General features: G+C 46.7%; 1 long non-coding RNA gene across 1 annotated transcript in view; it reads right to left on the reverse strand.

The window, feature by feature from the left end:
• The window catches only part of LOC142254665 (uncharacterized), a 56,400-nt gene extending 49,976 nt beyond the window's left edge, over positions 1-6,424 (reverse strand). Inside the window, exon 1 of the long non-coding RNA XR_012727295.1 lies at positions 6,351-6,424. This is a non-coding gene — a long non-coding RNA (uncharacterized LOC142254665). The remainder of the gene's footprint in view (positions 1-6,350) is intronic.
• Between the last annotated feature and the right edge of the window lie 13,009 nt (positions 6,425-19,433).

The following is a 19,433-nucleotide window of genomic DNA, read 5'->3' on the forward strand; positions in this document are numbered from 1 at the left end:
CGTCACAAAAGTTGTTCGTTAGCAGCGATTTTGCTAGCGATGTTGCTTAGTGTGACGGGGCCTTAAGTTAGAGCCTGCAAACTTCAAACAAGAGCAGGATTTATTAACAGATGCATAAATCTTACAAACCAACAAGTTATGTTGCTCAGTTAAATTTTAATAAATTTTCAACATAAAAGTGTGGGTCAATTATTATTCAACCCCTAGGTTTAATATTTTGTGGAATAACCCTTGTTTGCAATTACAGCTAATAATCGTCTTTTATAAGACCTGATCAGGCTGGCACAGGTCTCTGGAGTTATCTTGGCCCACTCCTCCATGCAGATCTTCTCCAAGTTATCTAGGTTCTTTGGGTGTCTCATGTGGACTTTAATCTTGAGCTCCTTCCACAAGTTCTCAATTGAGTTAAGGTCAGGAGACTGACTAGGCCACTGCAACACCTTGATTTTTCCCCTCTTGAACCAGGCCTTGGTTTTCTTGGCTGTGTGCTTTGGGTCGTTGTCTTGTTGGAAGATGAAATGACGACGCATCTTAAGATCCTTGATGGAGGAGCGGAGGTTCTTGGCCAAAATCTTCAGGTAGGCTGTGCTATCCATCTTCCCATGGATGCGGACCAGATGGCCAGGCCCCTTGGCTGAGAAACAGCCCCACAGCATGATGCTGCCATCACCATGCTTGACTGTAGGGATGGTATTCTTGGGGTCGTATGCAGTGCCATCCAGTCTCCAAACGTCACGTGTGTGGTTGGCACCAAAGATCTCGATCTCATCAGACCAGAGAACCTTGAACCAGTCTGTCTCAGAGTCCTCCAAGTGATCATGAGCAAACTGTAGACGAGCCTTGACATGACGCTTTGAAAGTAAAGGTACCTTACGGGCTCGTCTGGAACGGAGACCATTGCGGTGGAGTATGTTTCTTATGGTATTGACTGAAACCAATGTCCCCACTGCCATGAGATCTTCCCGGACCTCTTTCCTTGTTGTCCTTGGGTTAGCCTTGACTCTTCGGACAAGTCTGGCCTCGGCACGGGTGGAAACTTTCAAAGGATGTCCAGGCCGTGGAAGGCTAACAGTAGTTCCATAAGCCTTCCACTTCCGGATGATGCTCCCAACAGTGGAGACAGGTAGGCCCAACTCCTTGGAAAGGGTTTTGTACCCCTTGCCAGCCTTGTGACCCTCCACGATCTTGTCTCTGATGGCCTTGGAATGCTCCTTTGTCTTTCCCATGTTGACCAAGTATGAGTGCTGTTCACAAGTTTGGGGAGGGTCTTAATTAGTCAGAAAAGGCTGGAAAAAGAGATAATTAATCCAAACATGTGAAGCTCATTGTTCTTTGTGCCTGAAATACTTCTTAATACTTTAGGGGAACCAAACAGAATTCTGGTGGATTGAGGGGTTGAATAATAAATGACACTCTGAATTAACTTTTCACAATTTAAAAAAAAAAAAAAAAAAAAAAAAAGAAATAACATTCTTTTTTGCTGCAGTGCATTTCACACTTCCAGGCTGATCTACAGTCCAAATGTCACAATGCCAAGTTAATTCCGAATGTGTAACCCTGCTAAATCTGCAGGGGGTTGAATACTACTTGTAGGCACTGTATATAGATAGGAAGTAAGCAAGATTATGGAAAGACATATATATATATCGATAGGTTGATTTTTAATTTAAATAATTAAAAAATAAAAAAAGGAAAGTTTGATTGCTATAAATATAGAGATAGATGAATATTGATATAATGTAAAATATAAATATTTAATTTACCTTTTAAAATTCTATTTTGAAATATATATTTGAATAAATATATAAATGTATATTATAGATTTTTTTTTTTTGTATAAAGAATTTGAAGAATTTAAAAGATAACTATGTGCTTCAGACCATGTTTTCCACGGGAAAAAGGATCATTCCTGCCGCATACAACCGAAAGTGAGAAACCAGAATCCGGCGCCCATTGAAATACATTGCAGCTACTGCTGCAATGTACAGGAACCGGTGAGCTGCAGTTTTTGGTCGGAGGCAAAAAACGCTACATGTTGCATTTTTGAAACAGGATAGGATCCAGACACTGCCACATGCAAACGGATGCAAATGCATGTTGCCGCTGGTCCATTGACATTGCATTGAGCAGACAATGGATCCGGCAACATGTGTTTTGCGTTTTTCTGCCGACCGGCAGAAAAACGCTGATGTGAAGCTAGCCTTACCCGTGGCCACAGCTGCAGTCCTCCACCTGAGAGTGGTGGCCGCGAGTAACCACAGTGACAGCACAGCTGATCGCGCGACACTTCAGTTGCTGCATGGAGCTGACAGGAGCGGCGGTGTTCTACTGAAGCTTCTGTCAACTTCCGATGTAGCAGAGCTGAAAGCGTCATGGGACCTTGCGTGGATTACGTCGGACCTGGAGGTGTTTTTGAGGGGTTATTAAAGTGGTGAAAGAGGGTATTTTCTTTGTTTTTTTTGTCTATCATTCCAAATAAAGGATTTTTTTTGGATGTGTGTGTTTATTTTCTTTAACTTACAGGTTAATCATGGAAGGTATCTCGGGGAGACACCTGCCATGATTAACCTAGGACTTAGTGGCAGCTATGGGCTGCTAACATTAACTCCTTGTTACCCCGTTTGCCACGGGACCAGGGAAATTCGGGATGAGCCGGGTAAAGTCCCGGGACTGTCGCATCTAATGGGCGGCTGCTGGCTGATATTGTTAGGCTGGGGGGCTCCCCATAATTTGGAGCTCCCCATCCTGAGAATACCAGCCTTCAGCTGTGTGGCTTTACCCTGGCTGGTATTTAAATTGGGGGAACCGCACGTCGTTTTTATTTTTGTTTTTTTTTACTGCTCGATATAGACACGCCCACTGGCGGCTGTGATTGGTTGCAGTCAGACAGCTGTTACTCAGCGTGGTGGCGTGTCTGACTACAACCAATCATAGGCGCCGGAGGGTGGGGGAAGCAGAGAATGATGATGGTTTAATGAGCGGCCGGCTTTTTCAAAACAGAAGCCGCCACTGTGTGACCGCCGGGCAGCACCGCGCCGGTGATCGTGGTTCGGGGAGTATGAGAGAGGGGGTGAGAGGGAGAGACCGACATGGACAGAGAGAGAGATGGAGACATAGAGAGAGACACCGACCGACAGAGAGAAAGACAAAAGACCTACCTTTGTTATGTTAAAAAAAAAAAAAAATGCGGATCGCAACAATAATACAATGCAAGCGCACTGCTTAACATTTTGGCAGCGATTTTCTACAACTCATTGATTTCAATGTTCTTAAAACGCTGCCAAAATGGCAAAAACAATTGACATGCTGCTGCTTCAAACGCAGAAATTTTGACAAATTTTTGAAAATCAAAACGCTGGGTTTCAAAAAGCATCGTGCGCACAGAGTTTGCATGATTCTTATAGACCTTGCTGGGGAATCAGAACGCATGCATTTTGTCAATGACACAGTGCAGTTGTAAACGCAGCCAAAACGCAGAAAAAAACATAAAGTGCACACATAGCCTAAATCACTAAAAGCAAGGAAAAAGCATCCCAGCAAAGTGTGAAAATCGTAACTAGCTGAGCACACACTGCATATTTTTTTTCTTGCAGATTTCATTGTGAAAAAAAAGTAGCATGTCAATTGTGCATGCATTTTGTGCATGGTGTGTGAGGTTCTCTGTAGCTCAGTAACCCAGGGTCGTCGTCCTTGTGGCAGCAATCGGTTCCCTGTGATCGAATTCCAGGGACCTGATCACCAGGGATAGGTAGGAGATCAATCTCCTTGACTTATGAATGCTGCGATCGGAAGCGACACGGGCATCGCTCCGGGTAGTGAGAGCCTAGTGCTGGCTGTCACATCAACCGGAGACCCGGTGGCGATTGCAGGGGTACAGCACCTGAACCCCCTGATGATCATGACTAAAGAAAGCACAAGAAGCATGAATAAAATGCATATGAAATTGTGCAAATGCAATAAAATAATTAGCATTTTTATTTTTTCCTGACAAAACATGCTTTGTGTGCAGAAAAGAAGCATGTAAAAAAGCAATGTGGGCACATAGCCTTAGTTTTCTTATCTGTTTTTTTGTGGGTTTTTTTTTATTTTCCCCCACATGGACCCATAGGCTTGTTGCATTATTGATTTTTTGATGGCACACTTGGCTCAAAATTGGATATGTCCTGTGATTTTTGCACTGACCACATGGTCCAAGGAACAAATCTGATGTGAACCGCTTCAGAGGTACAAGTATTATTCATGGAAAAACTGACATTTACCGTATTTTTTGGACTATAAGACGCACCGGACCAGAAGACGCACCCTTGTTTTAGAGGAGGAAAATAGAAAAATAAAATTTTTGAGGATCTGCTACTGACATTGTATGGGGGGGGTCATTTAAAAAAACAAAAAAAAAACAAAAAAACAAAAATGGCGTGCAGTTCCCCCAATTTTGATAACCAGCCAACATAAAGTCTCACAGCTGGAGGCTGGTATACTCAGGCTGGGCAGACTCACGTTAAGCCTAAAAATATCAGCCAGCAGCCGCCCAGAATTACCGCATCCATTAGATGTGACAGTCCTGGGACTTTTCCCAGCTCATCCTGATTGCCCTGATGCAGTGGCAATCGGGGTAATAAGGAGTTAATGGCAGCAGCCCATAGCTGCCACTAAGTCCTAGCTTAGTGATGGCAGGTGTTTATGAGACGCTGATGATGATGCGCGGGGGAGCAGTGAATACAGCCGCACATGATCACTCCAGGCTGTAGTTGCCTGGGGTGATCACGCGGGCCGGCTCTTTAGTATGCACGCATCCCCTGCCCATCATCCTGCCCACGTGTCAGCGCCGGCTTCAGGGCTGAGAGATGATGGGTGTGCATATGAAATGAGCGGGCCCACGTGGTCAGGGTAGCGCTGCTACAGCCTGCTCCTTCCTCTGATGACCCGCTCCACCGCACCCGCCTTCACCCACTCTACCGCACCGAAGCCATCTGACTATAAGACGCACCCCCCACTTTCCCCAAAAATTTTGGGGAAAAAAAAGTGTCTTATAGTCCGAAAAATACGGTAAATGAGGCCTAAACCTATGTTCACACACTGCATCTTTTACTGCATTTTTGGTGCATTTTTGAGGTCACAAACATGCACCTAAGCGCATGCATTTCCTTCCCCCAGCAAAATCTATGAGATTTCTATTTTGCTGTGTACACTGGGCATCTTGTTTTGGCTGCGTTTTTGAAGATGCAGCATGTCAATTCTTCTTGCGTTTTTGTGCCATTAAATCCTTTGCGCAAAACGTGGCAAAAAACGCATGCGGGTGCATTTTTTGGGGCTGAAAATGCTGCATCTTTGTGGTTAAAAGATGCAGTGTGTGAACATAGTCTAATAATTTGGAGGATGAAATTTTGTAACAAAATCCTCAAAAAAAAAAAAGAATACACAATATTCACATGTGACCAGTAGTTTGTTTTTGGTTGGCTTTTTTTTTTCTCCCCATAATGACACCATCTGCTCTATCCTGCCCCCTGCCATACACAAGGCGGCTGTCAAAGAACCAACATACAGAGTGTTAACACCTCGTTACTAGCAGGCAGAGACTGGTGGTGTGAATGACAGGGCCATCGTGCTACTTAACCCAAAAATAAGCCACATTCACACTGACCGTAGCAAAAAAAACAAAAACCCTGAAGACATCTGATACCAGACAGGCAAATTATCCCTGCAACAGCTGATGTTGTCCCTGCTGTCCTGTTAGTTTATTCCCTCCAATGTCTGGACCTTTAAAATATTACCATCCTGATTCCTCATACACCTTAGGCTGCTTTCACACCTCCGGTTCTAAAACCTATGCAACGGATGCGGCGGCAATATGCAAAGGATGCGGTAAGTTTTTAACATGCGGCCCGCTTGCGGCAGGCTACTGAGCATGTGCAGTGGAAAAAACCGCATGCGTCGGCCGGATGCGGTTTTTGCTGCAGGACACCGTATGCGGCGTCCATAGGCATGCATTGCAAATCGTACCGCATCGGCCGGATGCGTTTTGTTTTTTTTTTTTTTTGCCGGACAAAAAAACGTGCCAGGCAACGTTCCATCCGGCCGCCGCATCGGCTAAATCTGCTGCGTGCGGCAACAAACGGACGGAACGCAAGGCCATGCGGCACAATACAGCACTAATGTAAGTCTATGCAAAAAAACCGCAACAGGCGGCAAAAAAAACGGTTGCGGTTTTTCTGCAAAGCGCCGGATTGTGCCGCACAGCAAAAACCGGATGTGTGAAAGCAGCCTTTGATGGTCCTCTGGTCACGTCAACTTTCATCTAATGATTATTTGGACCCAATAGGGATTAAACAAAAGAAATATGAGAAGCTCACCGCGTAGCTTGGTTCAGAGTTGGAGAAAATGGTCACCGTTGGGTGTCGGTACCGCTGGTGAACACAGCAATCCTGTGCAAAGATAGATGGCATGAATAAGGGCTCTAGTTGCCAAAAACGCGTCAGGTTTTAATATGGATCTTATTTGAATTTTAATTAACTTCTGTTTAATTACTGGATGGTTTATGCTGAAGACCCCCCTCCTCCCCGAATCATCAATTATTCCCTTTCTCCAAGCCTGTAAATAACAGCATGGCCCTCAAGCTTGTAAAGTGCAAAGCACTACTGTTTACAGTCCCAGACTCTGCTGGGACTGTAAAAAGCAGCATTTTATTACCATGGATTTGCATAAAACCAAGGCAAAGCCATAGCTAAAAAATGCAAAAACGCTCAGTGAGATCATAGCCTTTTTTTGTTTTTGCTCCCGCATCTGAGAGCAGCATAAATGTAGAGACAGAGATCCTGATTCCAGAGATGTGTCACTTACTGAGCTGTTTGATAAAATCAATGTTTTCTCTGCTGCAGATCTAGCAGTTATACAGAGCTCATGAATATGCTGGACTACCTGCAGCACGCCAACTAGTCCTGTAATGATAATCTCCTGCTGATTAAACTGATTATATCGAAACTACACTAAGCCGCCTAGTAAGTGACACATTGCTGGATTCAGAGTCTCTGCTCCTACGTTATGATGCTCTCAGGTTAGGCGGCAAAAAAATGGTGACAGGTTCACTTATGGGTACGCTCACACGAGCATATGAATCGGACGAGTGCAATGTGAGAATCTCTCATTGCACTCGGACCAACGTTAGTCAATGAGGCAGAGCAGTTGGTCAGGTTTTTTTCTCATACAGATTCTGGATGAGAAAAAAGTTGCAACATGCTGCGATTTGCTACCCAAGTTGTCCGAGACTCGTCAATGGGTACGAGAAAAAAAAAACTGACGTCACATGGACCATCCTAGTGACATCAGTTTTTTTTTTTATAGGATTGTATCATGTAGGAGAGAACACTGTAAATGGTCCTGTAAATGACAATCACTAATAGCTGCTGAGAGAAAAAAAAAAATGACTGCACACTGACAACACACGGATGACAAGTAAGAAAAATATCGTCCTACTCTCCTGGATGAGAATGGCACCGTCTTTTCATACGTTCGTGTTAGTCCAGCCTAATGGAGTGAATTCCTATTTTATATGAAGTAGTCACCTTTTGTAAAATAAAAATAAGACCTACTCCCTTTCCATACCAGCTCTGTTCCAGTTATTTTGGTGTTCAGTCTCCTGGGGCTTGTGTGACATTGACTGTAGGGCTCACATAGCATAACAAGGAGCAGCCACCATTGGGCTCCTAAACTCTTTGACATTTTTCAGAAAAATGATAGCACAGCTGCCCAATAGTGTCTTATTGTCAGCAGAGGTCATTGGGCATTATGCCATGTGAGATGTGGCACCAATATGGCTGGAGTGGCAACGATGGAGGAGGCAAGTATGTTTTTCTAGTTTACACACATGTCTAATTGAATTAAAAAGGGGTTGTCTTAACACAGCCACAGTTCTAAATATACACACTGTGTGTGTGTGTGTGTGTGTGTGTGTGTGTGTGTGTGTGTGTGTATGTATGTATATATATATGTATATATATATATATATATATATATATATATATATATATATATATATATATATATATATATATATATATATATATATATATATATATATATATATATATATATATACACACATGCATACATATACACACACACGCTTTGGTTGTTAGTAGTGATGGACGAGCGCCACAGCTCTTTACTCAATTAAGCCTCGGAGTTTGAAAATGCTCATATTTTGCCTCCGACTTCCATTTTACTCGGTACTAGAGGTGCGTCGGAGAAACCTGATGATTAATCGAGCAATGGCGGCCACGCTCGCCCATATCTACTTATCCATCTGTCCTGACGCTGTTCTTTTAGTTTCGTAGAATTTCACTTAACCTTTTTATTACCCTTAACCTTCGTTTTTGCTTCTCCTCGCCTTCTTCCAAGAGCCATAGTTTTCTTCTTTTTTTTTTTTTAACCTTTCCATCAACAAAAGTATGAGGGTTGTTTTTTTTTTTTTTTTTTTTTAATAGAATCTGTATTTCTAAATGAGATCATTCATTTGGACATGCAATATCCTAAAAAAAAGTCAGATGCAATGGTGAAGAAAATGCAACACCATTTATGTGATAAAATGCACCTGAGAAATGTTTCTCCAGGTTAGTGTGATTAGTCAATACTGAACTTGCATTGTTTTTTTTGTTTTTTTTTCTCTTATCGGAAATTTGTAAAAAAAACCCAAAATTGTTTTTTTACTTTGTGCTACCATTTTCCATAAGATTGAATTTTTTCTTTATCAATTTGTGGTACATACATTTTGATAGTTTATTCTGTTTATTTAGGGACTACAGAACAGGAGAAGGACTTGGAGATTCTGGTTACAAATAAGCCGATATAACCAGGCCGCAGCTGATAGAATAGGAACAGAATTAGAAAAAAAAACATTGGAGAGTGTCCCATTAAAATGTAACTTTTAATACCTTAAAAAGTCAAAGACCGTAACATTCACAAAAAAACAAAAAATTGGATCCAGCAGTGTATAATAGCACAAAAACCAGGTGGGAGAGTTAGAATATACACTGGCCCTAAGTAAGCCCTGTTGGAATCGCTCCCTACCTAGCAATGGAGGGTATAACGCCCTAAAGGTTCTTGCGCCCCCATTCACCGATGGGAAACCCTATATAGCCCTGTTCGGCCCTGCAGATTTAAAAAAAAAAAAAAAAAAAAAAAAAAAAAAAAAAAAAAAAAAAAAAATCACACCAAAAAATAATAAACAAAAGACCACCATCTAAATAGATGGAAGGTCAACAAAACTTATCTGGTGACAGCTTTGTCCAGAAGTGGTGTCCCGACTCGTTTCCTCCCAGATGTAGCCGGTGATGCCCTCTTGCACCATTTATCTGACGTCTCAGGGATATCGCTGCATTGGCTCCAGAATCCCTGACTGTCCCCTGATGAATCCCGGCTACATCTGGGAGGAAACGCGTCGGGATGCTACTTCTGGACAAAGCTATTATCAGATAAGTTTTGTTGACTTTCCATCTATTTGGATGGTGGTCTTTTGATATGTTTTTGGGACATTGTCTTTGAAAATTTACCAGATAAGTTTTGTTGACCTTCTATCTATTTAGATGATGGTCTTTTGTTTATTATTTTTTGATCTGTGCAGGGCCGAACAGGGCTATATAGGGTTTCCCGTCGGTGAATGGAGGCGCCAGAACCTTTAGGGCGTTATACCCTCCATTGCTAGGTAGGGAGAGTTTCCATTAGGTCTTACTTAGGGCCAAGTGTATATTCTATCTCTTCCACCTATTTTTTGTGCTATTATACACTCTGCTGGATCCAATTTTTTGTTTTTTTGTGTGAATATTATGGTCTTTAACTTTAAAGATATTTATTAAAAGCTACATTTTAATTGGACACTCTCCAATGTATTTTGTTTTTTTTTTTTTTTTTTTTTCAGCACTCAATGTAAAGCAGCAGCTGCAAAAGCAAACACGATTTTAGGGCTCGTGCGCACGTTGCATAAAGTCACTTTATTACTCTGCGTATTGCACTGCAGTGTAAATGCATGCATTCTGCGTCCCCTGCACAATCTATGAAGATTATGCACAATCCATCCGCACGCTTTTGTTTTTTTTTTTGGTTTTTTTTTAAATGCAGCGATTTGTATGCTAAAATTTTGACCCAAATCCGTGCGTTCAAAAAAGCAGCATGTCAATTATTCCATGCACTTTGGATGCAGTTCCCGCTCTGTCTATGTGGGGGCAGCATTCTGAGCACATGAAATCAGGATTTATTCTGCTGAAACACTGCATCCATTACACAGTATTTCTGCAGTGATTTGAAGCACACATGCACTGCCAAATCACTGCAGAAAATTCTGCATTTACATGCACACAGAGCCTTAGGCTATATAAAAAAGTTAGATATGTTTAGCTTAGAAAAAGAAAAAAACAAACAAAAAAAACGACGTCTCAGAGGTGATCTCATTTATATGTATAAATACATGTGTGGTCAATATAAAGGACTGGCACATGACTTATTTCTTCCAAAGACAATACTAAGGACCAGGGGCACTCACTGCGAGTGGAAGAAAAGCGATTCCGACAGCTAAATAGGAAAGGGTTCTTTACAGTTAGAGCAGTCAGACTGTGGAATGACGACCACAAGAGGTAGTAATGGCTGATACGATAAGGGCTCGTGCGCACGTTGCGTAAATGCATGCATTTATGCTGTGTATTGCACTGCAGCGTAAATGCATGCGTCCCCTGCACAGTCTATGAAGATCGTGCATGATATGTGCGCACGATGCTTTTATGAATGCAGTAATTTGGGTGCTAAAATTTTTACCCAAATCCGTTCATAAAATGAGCATGTCAATTATTCCGTGCACTATGGATGCAGCTCCCACTCTGTCTATGGTGGGGGGGGGGCAGCAGCCAGAGCGCATGAAATCTGCTTTTCTTGTACAAAAAAACTGCATCCATTATGCAGTGTTTCTGCAGCGATTTGAAGCGCACATGTGCTGTCAAATCGCTGCAGAATATTCTGCAGTTACGTGCGCATGAGCCCTAACAGCTTTGAAAAAAGGGCTGGATGGTTTCCTCAGTATACAACATTGTCAGCTTTAAAGGGAACCTGTCAGCAGAAATGTCCCCTAAAACCTCACAGATTCCCCCTCTGCAGCTCCTGGGCTGCATTCTATAAAGGTCCCTGTTATGATTGTGGCCACTTTCTGACCTAAAAAAAGTGTTTATAAAGTTGTACCTTTTTTGCTTCTGATTCTGTAAATCTGTCACGGGGGCGGTCTGCCTGATGGCCGTTATTCTGCCCCCTGGTCCTGTATGCCGCCCCCATCGCTGATTACAATACTTCTGGACACCGCCCCCTGCTCCATCCATCGCCGCGCATGCCCAGTGCCCATCTCTCGGGGATGAGCACTGTGCCTAGCGTCACCGCTGGTGACGTGCACGCAGGGTTAAGATTATGGGCGGTGCTGTGATGTTTATTCCTAAGCAACCGCCCATAATCGCGGGGCCGCGCTTTCCCCCTCGGCCTGCTTCGTTCTGCGCAAGCGCGCTGCTGCTGACCCCCACGTCACCTCCTTCCCATCTTGCCCCGAGGGGGAAAGCGCGGCCCCGCGATTATGGGCGGTTGCTTAGGAATAAACATCACAGCACCGCCCATAATCTTAACCCTGCGTGCACGTCACCAGCGGTGACGCTAGGCACAGTGCTCATCCCCGAGAGATGGGCACTGGGCATGCGCGGCGATGGATGGAGCAGGGGGCGGTGTCCAGAAGTATTGTAATCAGCGATGGGGGCGGCATACAGGACCAGGGGGCAGAATAACGGCCATCAGGCAGCCCGCCCCCGTGACAGATTTACAGAATCAGAAGCAAAAAAGGTACAACTTTATAAACACTTTTTTTAGGTCAGAAAGTGGCCACAATCATAACAGGGACCTTTATAGAATGCAGCCCAGGAGCTGCAGAGGGGGAATCTGTGAGGTTTTAGGGGACATTTCTCATGACAGGTTCCCTTTAAATGATTTAGTGTTGAAATTTGTAATTTGTGGAAGACGGTTGAAGTAGATGGACCAAGGGCTTTTTTCAACCTTTGTAACTATGTGCCTTTTAAATGCCTGTTTGATATTGACAACATCTAAATGGTTAATAGCTGCAGCCAGAGCTCAGCTCCAGCCATGACTGTGAGGTGACACTTATCGCCATGTAATATAGCCGCCATCTACTGTGAGTGGAGGAGGCTCTGCTCCCGTCTCCCCCTCCACACTTGCAGACTTCTACCCAGAACGTTTATTCACATCCTAATGTGTGAAATATTTAATCTTAGGAGAATCTACGGCCTTATACACTTCCCAATTCATCCTGCTAATTACCATATCTATGCACGATTCTGCTAAAACGTGGACCAGTCATGTCAACAAATATCATACCCGAATAGTGCAGGCTGCAATTTGTTAGTGTGCACTGGCAGCACATAGACTAATAGCTCGTTCAGACGAGTAGTATTATGTGCCCATGTTGCGTTTTTATGTGTGTTTTCATGTTTTGGCAGGTAAAAAAAAAGTCACATTTTTTATTGCGCGTTCCCCCCCCCCCCCCATGCTTCTTTTTGTATGTTTTTTAATCGTGGTGACCACAGGGGGTTCAGGTGCTGTACCTACGCCCGCGATCGCAGCTGGGTTTTCGGCTGATCTTACAGTCAGGACCTGGCTCTCACTGCCCGTGCTGCTCTCAGCATTTTAACACCCTGAATACTGCGAGCAGTGCAATCACAGCATTCAGAAGGCAAGGAAAGAGATTTCTTAGCTCTTCCTGTCGATCGGTTCCCTGCAATCTGATCACAGGGACCCGATCGCTTCCATTGTAAGCCTAGGTCGTCACCATGACAACCCCAGGTTACTGAGCTCCAGAGAGCCTCACACACCATGCTGGTTGCACAGTGTGTGAGGTAAAGTTCTGCGTTATAATCCCCCTTAGTGATAAAGCATTGCAGGGAGATTATAGAAACACAGGAAATACACGCAGAAACAATTGACATGCTGCTCCTTTTTTCAGCAATAAAATCTACAAGAAAAAAAAAATCAGCGTGTGCACAGCAAGTCACAATTCTCAGACTTTACTGGGATGGGAAGGGAAAACAAAAAAATAAAAAAATGCAACGTGGGCAAAAGGCCTTAACCTGGCTTTTAGGTGTCCATACAATCTTTTTACAGAGCTAAAGTTCTGAAGTTCTACCTACAGAAAAGGATTTTTTTTTACCTATTGCCCTAATGGCTGACTATATTTGCTTCCAAGAGACTCTGCCTCTCTAACATGCTCTTTTTACACCGTCATGTGACTTAAAGGGAACCTGTCACCAGTTTTTCGGCCGTTAAGCTGCGTCCACCACCATTGGGCTTTTATATACAGCATGTATATAAGAGCCCAGGCCGCTGTGTAGAATGTAAAAAATGGATTTTTGTATACTCACCGTAAAATTGTTTTCTCTTAGCCATCATTGGGGGACACAGGACCATGGGTGTTATACTGCCAATCCATAGGAGGACACTAAGTAGATGCAAAAGCATAGCTCCTCCTCTGCAGTATACACCCCCTGGCCGGGCCAGGCAAGCTCAGTTTTAGTACACAAGCAGTAGGAGAAAAGCCAGTAAAAACGTACCTCAACAGAGGAACATCAGAAAAGAAGAGTCATAACCAAATAAGGTACTGAGAGAACCAAGGCCCAACAGGGCAACAGGGTGGGTGCTGTGTCCCCTAATGATGGCTATGAGAAAACGATTTTACGGTGAGTACACAAAAATACGTTTTTCTCTGACGCCTCATTGGGGGACACAGGACCATGGGACGTCCTTAAGCAGTCCATGGGTGGGAAAAATAAAAACAAGAAACATAAAAGAAGACAACGCAACCCAAGGACTAGGAACCAGCCCCAGACAGCCTGGAGCACCTACTGAGAGAAGGTGCTCTACTGCCGTTTGCAGAATTGTCCTACCCAGATTTGCCTCAGCTGAAACCTGGGTATGGACTCTGTAATGCTTTGAAAACGTATGTAGGCTAGTCCAGGTCGCAGCCTTACACACCTGTTCCACTGAAGCCTGATGCCGAATGGCCCACGAAGTGCCAACTGCTCGTGTGGAATGAGTCCGTAGCCCACTAGGAATGGGCTTGAGTTGTAAGAGGTAGACTTCCTGGATCGCAGAGCGAATCCAGCGAGCCAGAGTCTTTTGAAGTTGCCTGTCCCTTCTTAGGCCCCTCAGGAATGACGAACAAGAGTTCGTTTTCCTAAAGGGGGCTGTCCTGGATATGTAATATCTGAGAGCTCTGACGAGGTCTAACGAATGCAGAGACCTTTCCACCCTATGAACTGGGTGTGGACAAAAGGAAGGCAGAACAATGTCCTCGTTCAAATGAAACTAGGTAGGAACCTTTGGAAGAAAATCCGGAAGGGGGCGCAGAACCACCTTGTCCTGGTGAAAAATCAGAAAAGGCTCGCGGAAAGAGAGTGCTGCTAGCTCCGAAACCCATCTGATGGACGTAATTGCCACCAGGAACGTTACCTTCCAGGACAGAAAAGCAAGGGAGGATTCCTTGAGAGGTTCAAAGGGGGACCTCTGGAGACCGTCCAGAACGAGATTGAGGTCCCATGGTTCCAGCGGCCGTTTGTATGGGGGAACTAGATGGGAAACGCCCTGGAGGAAGGTCTTGACCTGCGCTTTTTGAGCCAGGCGGCATTGGTAGAAGATTGAGAGCGCTGAGATCTGCCCTTTAAGGGAACTGAGAGCGAACCTGCAGAAAATCGAGAATTCTGGGGATGGCCTGAGGCAGAGGCTAGACGTTAGTTTCCCTGCACCATGAAAGGAAGATTTTCCACGTATGGTGGTAAATGCGGGATGAAGCAGGCTTTCGGGCGCTGATCATGGTGGAGATAACCGCGGGGGAGAATCCTACTCTTGATAATACCCAGGTCTCAATGGCCATGCCGTCAGCTTCAGGGCTCTGGAGTTCTGATGGGAAATGGGCCCTTGTGTCAGCAAGTCTGGGATGTCTGGAAGGCACCACGGTACGTCTACGAGCATTTGTACTAATTCGGCGTACTAGGTGCGCCGGGGCCAGTCCGGTGCTATCAGTATCACCGGGACTCCCTCTGCCTTGATTTTCCTGATTACCCGCGGCAGCAGAGGTAGGGGTGGAAATATGTAAGGCAGGCGGAAGTGGAGCCAGGAGCAGACTAGAGCAGACTAGAGCATCCACGCCGATGGACTGCGGATCGCGTGACCGGGCTATGAACGCGGGTACCTTTGCGTTCAACCTTGAGGCGATTAGATCCACGTCTGGTGTACCCCAGAGAGTGCAGATGTGTAGGAACACTTCTGGGTGGAGAGACCACTCTCCGGCGACCAGGCCTTGGCGACTTAGAAGTCTGCTGCCCAGTTCTCTACTCCCGGTATGTGTACCGCTGATATCACTGACCCTGTCGATTCGGCCCAGCTGAGGATCCTGTGGGCCTCGAGATAAGCTGCCTTGCTGCAGGTGTACCCCTTGGCGATTGATGTAGGCTACAGCTGTCGCATTGTCCGATTGGACTCGAATCTGATGACCCGCTAGCAGAGGGCAGAATGCCCCGAGAGCAAGGAAGATCGCGCAGATTTCCAGGATGTTTATGGGTAGGGAAGACTCTTGGGGCATCCAACGTCCTTGAGCAGTGTGGTGCCGGTACACTGCTCCCCAGCCTAGGAGGCTGGCGTCCGTGGTCAGAACCAGCCAGTTCACTGGGAGAAAAGATCTCCCCTTCGATAGGGATGAGGACCGAAGCCACCAGCGGAGTGCGTACCTGACTGAAGGCGTCAGGTGAAGATGTCTGTCCGGGGAGAAGGGGCTCTTGTCCCAGGCCGCTAGAAGGGCTAGCTGCAGTGGGCTGAGGTGCAGTTGAGCAAAGGGTACTGCTTCCATAGCCGCCACCATCCTGCCGAGCACCTTCATGCTGAATCGATTGGAGCGAGACGGAGGACGTAGAAGGCAGCGTACCGCTCGTTGAAGAGCGATCGCCTTGTCCAGTGGGAGATAGATCAAGCCCCGACGGGTGTCCAGGGACATGCCCAGGAAGGTGAAGGATCGTGATGGGATCGGGGATGATTTGTCTAGATTCACCAGCCACCCTAAGCGGGATAGGGTGTCCACAGTGATCTGTACGCTGGTTGAGCAATCGTGGAAGGAGGGGGCCTTGATGAGGAGGTCGTCCAAGTAAGGGAGAACGACTACTCCCCTGGCGTGAAGGACGCTCATGGCGGCCGCCATGACTTTGGTGAAGATCCTTGGTGCGGTGGCAAGGCCGAAGGGTAGAGCTAAAAAGTGGGAGTCCTGAATTGCAAAGCGGAGGAACTTTTGGTGATCTGGGGTGATGGGTATGTGCAGGTACGCGTCCTTGATGTCTAAGGCGAGGAATTCCCTTTCAACCATGGATGCAATAATGGACCTTAGGGACTCCATTCTGAATCTCCGTACGTGCACATGTTTGTTCAGGTGTTTGAGGTCCAGAATGGGTCGAACTGACCCATCCTTTTTGGGGACCACAAAGAGGTTGGAATAAAAACCCCTGAACTTCACGTCGTCCGGGACAGGTATCACTCCTGCTGTTTGGAGCGAGTGGATTGCTGAGAAAAAAGCTTGGCGTCGTTTTCGAGTCTTTGGGGGGTTTGAGAGAAAGAACCGACTCGTGGGTCGGGTCCTGGTAACCGGAAGACACAAGGTCTCGCACCCATTTGTCGTCTGAGGCGGCAGCCCAAATGTGTTGAAAAGAGCCGCAGTCGACCTCCTACAATGAGTGTATCTTCCGGGGCGCCGAAGGAGTCATGAGGGGAGAAAACGTCGTGGACGAGTCTCCCTAGTCCTGGACTATTTCGGTCTAGGCTGCCATGACTAAGTGGGTTTCGGGGAGAGCTGAGAAGGTCGGTCCCTGCGTAGTCCGCTGCTGGCGGCGGGGACAGCACGGGATGTCGACCAACCAATGAGTTCCGAAGGAGCGGAACGAGGACTGTGGTCGTCTGGTGAAGGTCGTCCTTTACTTCAGCTGGGGGAAGAAGGTACTCTTTCCTCCCGTGGTGTCAGAAATCAGCTTGTCCAGACGGTCGCCAAACAATCGGTCTGGAAAAAAGGGGAAGGCCCGTGAGAGACTTCTTGGAGGCATAGTCCCCTCGCCATTGTCAGTGCCAGAGAGCTCTACGGATGGCTATGGTATTTGAGGCGGCAAACGCTGCGTAGGTAGCAGCGTCCATGGAGGCCTGCATGAGGTACTCCGCCGCAGCGGCAATTTTGAGCTGTTACCTCTGTGACGGTATGAGTGAACTGGGATTCCTCAAGCGAAGTGTTAAGGGATTCTGCCCAGACCGAGATCGCCTTTGTGACCCACACAGAGGCAAAGGAGGACGAGAGGGAGAAACCCACAGCCTCAAAAAGCTGAGCGGGCGAGGTGCTCCACCTGTCTGTCCGGTCCTTGATGGAGGAACCATCGGGTAAAGACAGGAGCATCTTTGTGGCAAGGCGGGAGACCGGTGGGGGGGGGGGGGGGGGGGGGAGGGTCAACCGAGGGCGGATTGGCCCTGCCCTTAGGGGCAGGTGGGGTAAAAGGATACTGGGACTCCATGAGTTTTCGGTTACCGAAGCGCCTGTCAGGCTTCTCCCTTTGCTTTGTGAGGATATCCTGAAACTCTGGGTTATCAGGGAAAACCTTTTGGGGTTTCCTTGCCCTCTTAAAGGAGACCACATGGTCAGTGGTAGTGGATGGGGGATCCTACACATGCAGGGTTTGGTTGACTGCTGCTATAAGGGAGTCTATTGCAGTTTGATCATCTGGGGAGGATGAAACCAAGGAATCCGCCTGGTACAAACAGCATTCTCCCTCCTCCAGCTCTTCAGAAGCTGTGGAGCGTGTGGGAGAGCCTGCCCTGTGTGCTCCTGAGGGAGAGTCATGAGGGCTATGAGAGAGTGCTGGAGACACCCGGCCGTGTGCTCTTGTCCTGATCCCTGCAACTGATAAAGCATGTGCCCGGATTACCTCAGAAGGATCCTCCGGCTGCGTTCCGTCCAGGGACCCAGAAGGGTGTGGAGGACGACATTGCATAGCCAGAACCAGGTTCTGTGACAGTTTTTCCATGGATTGGTACAGAAACTGTGCCCATTACGGTGGGCTGGGAGCCCTAGGCTCTGGGCTGACTGTTGCAGCGGTGGTGGCGGGGAGGGGGGGGGGAGGGGAGGGTCTTTGGGGGGGCTATAGGGGCACAGGAACCACAGAGAGGAGGTGTGTTTACGTGGTAGCTCAGCGTGGCAGGCAGTGCAGGCTGAATAGTGGACTATATGAGCCTTAGCGCTCTTAGTGCCCTTAGAATTCTGCATGTTCCTAATAGGAGTATGCCAGGAGGGGGAGCAATGGTCAGCAGAGCTACAAGTGAGGCAAGTACCTCACCAGAATCAGCCGATGGCCCTGCGTCCTCAGGAAGGAGTAAGCTCTGATTTGAGCTGTTACCTCTGTGTGGAGATCTTCGCACGCTTTCCGGGGGGGGGGCTTAGCGCTAAAAGAGCGCCAAGAATAAGTCAGTGTGCCCCCCTGCTGTCGGTAGCACAAAAACAGCGGGAAGGGAGCTTCTGTGACATCTCCCTCCAGTCAGTCAGCACACAGCTTGTCACCGAAGGATAATCTCTGCCGGCTTTCTGCAATCAGAGCACGCAGCTGGAGCAAATAAAGTGGGAGTTTCTGAGCTCTGGGAACTCGCCCCCCCCCCCCCCTCTCACCTTAAACACTGCTTCAGTCCAGGCAGTGGGAATAGCAGAGTCAGCCTGCTGTTTCCGGTCACACAGTGCAATGTTCAACTCAGAGCCTGCAAAGAGGAGCTGAGGAACTGTGCTTCTGCCCTGGGCTCTGGAAAATCGGTGTCTGTGGGACCCGTCGTCCAGTAAAAGGCAGCCCAGGATCCAGCGTCGCAGGAGGGGGTACGTGGAGGCAGCACTGCGCGTTCCCGCCCGTTGATGGTATTGGGAGATCGGTCCCAAAAGGAAACCGTCGCCCTCAAAAAATAACAAAACCTTGGAAGATGTGCCTCCTACAGACACTAAGTTAAAACTGGGCTTGCCTGGCCCGGCCAGGGGGTGTATACTGCAGAGGAGGAGCTATGCTTTAGCATCTACTTAGTGTCCTCCTATGGATAGGCAGCATAACACCCATGGTCCTGTGTGCCCCAATGAGGCGTCAGAGAAAAACACTTTATAATACTCACCTAACGCTTGCGCTGTGGTGGATTTTAGTCAGATGGGAGACTCTGTTGTCCAGTGTCGGTACCGCCTCTTTCAGCCATCTTAGTCCTCCTTCTGAAGCCTGTGAGCATGATGCCTCCTACGTCATACACACTCGCCAGTCCCGCGCAGGCGCACTACAATACATTGATCTGCCCTGCTTAGGGCAGATCAA

This window comes from Anomaloglossus baeobatrachus, chromosome 10 (assembly GCF_048569485.1).
Source record: "Anomaloglossus baeobatrachus isolate aAnoBae1 chromosome 10, aAnoBae1.hap1, whole genome shotgun sequence".
In the NCBI taxonomy this organism is placed as follows: domain Eukaryota; kingdom Metazoa; phylum Chordata; class Amphibia; order Anura; family Aromobatidae; genus Anomaloglossus; species Anomaloglossus baeobatrachus.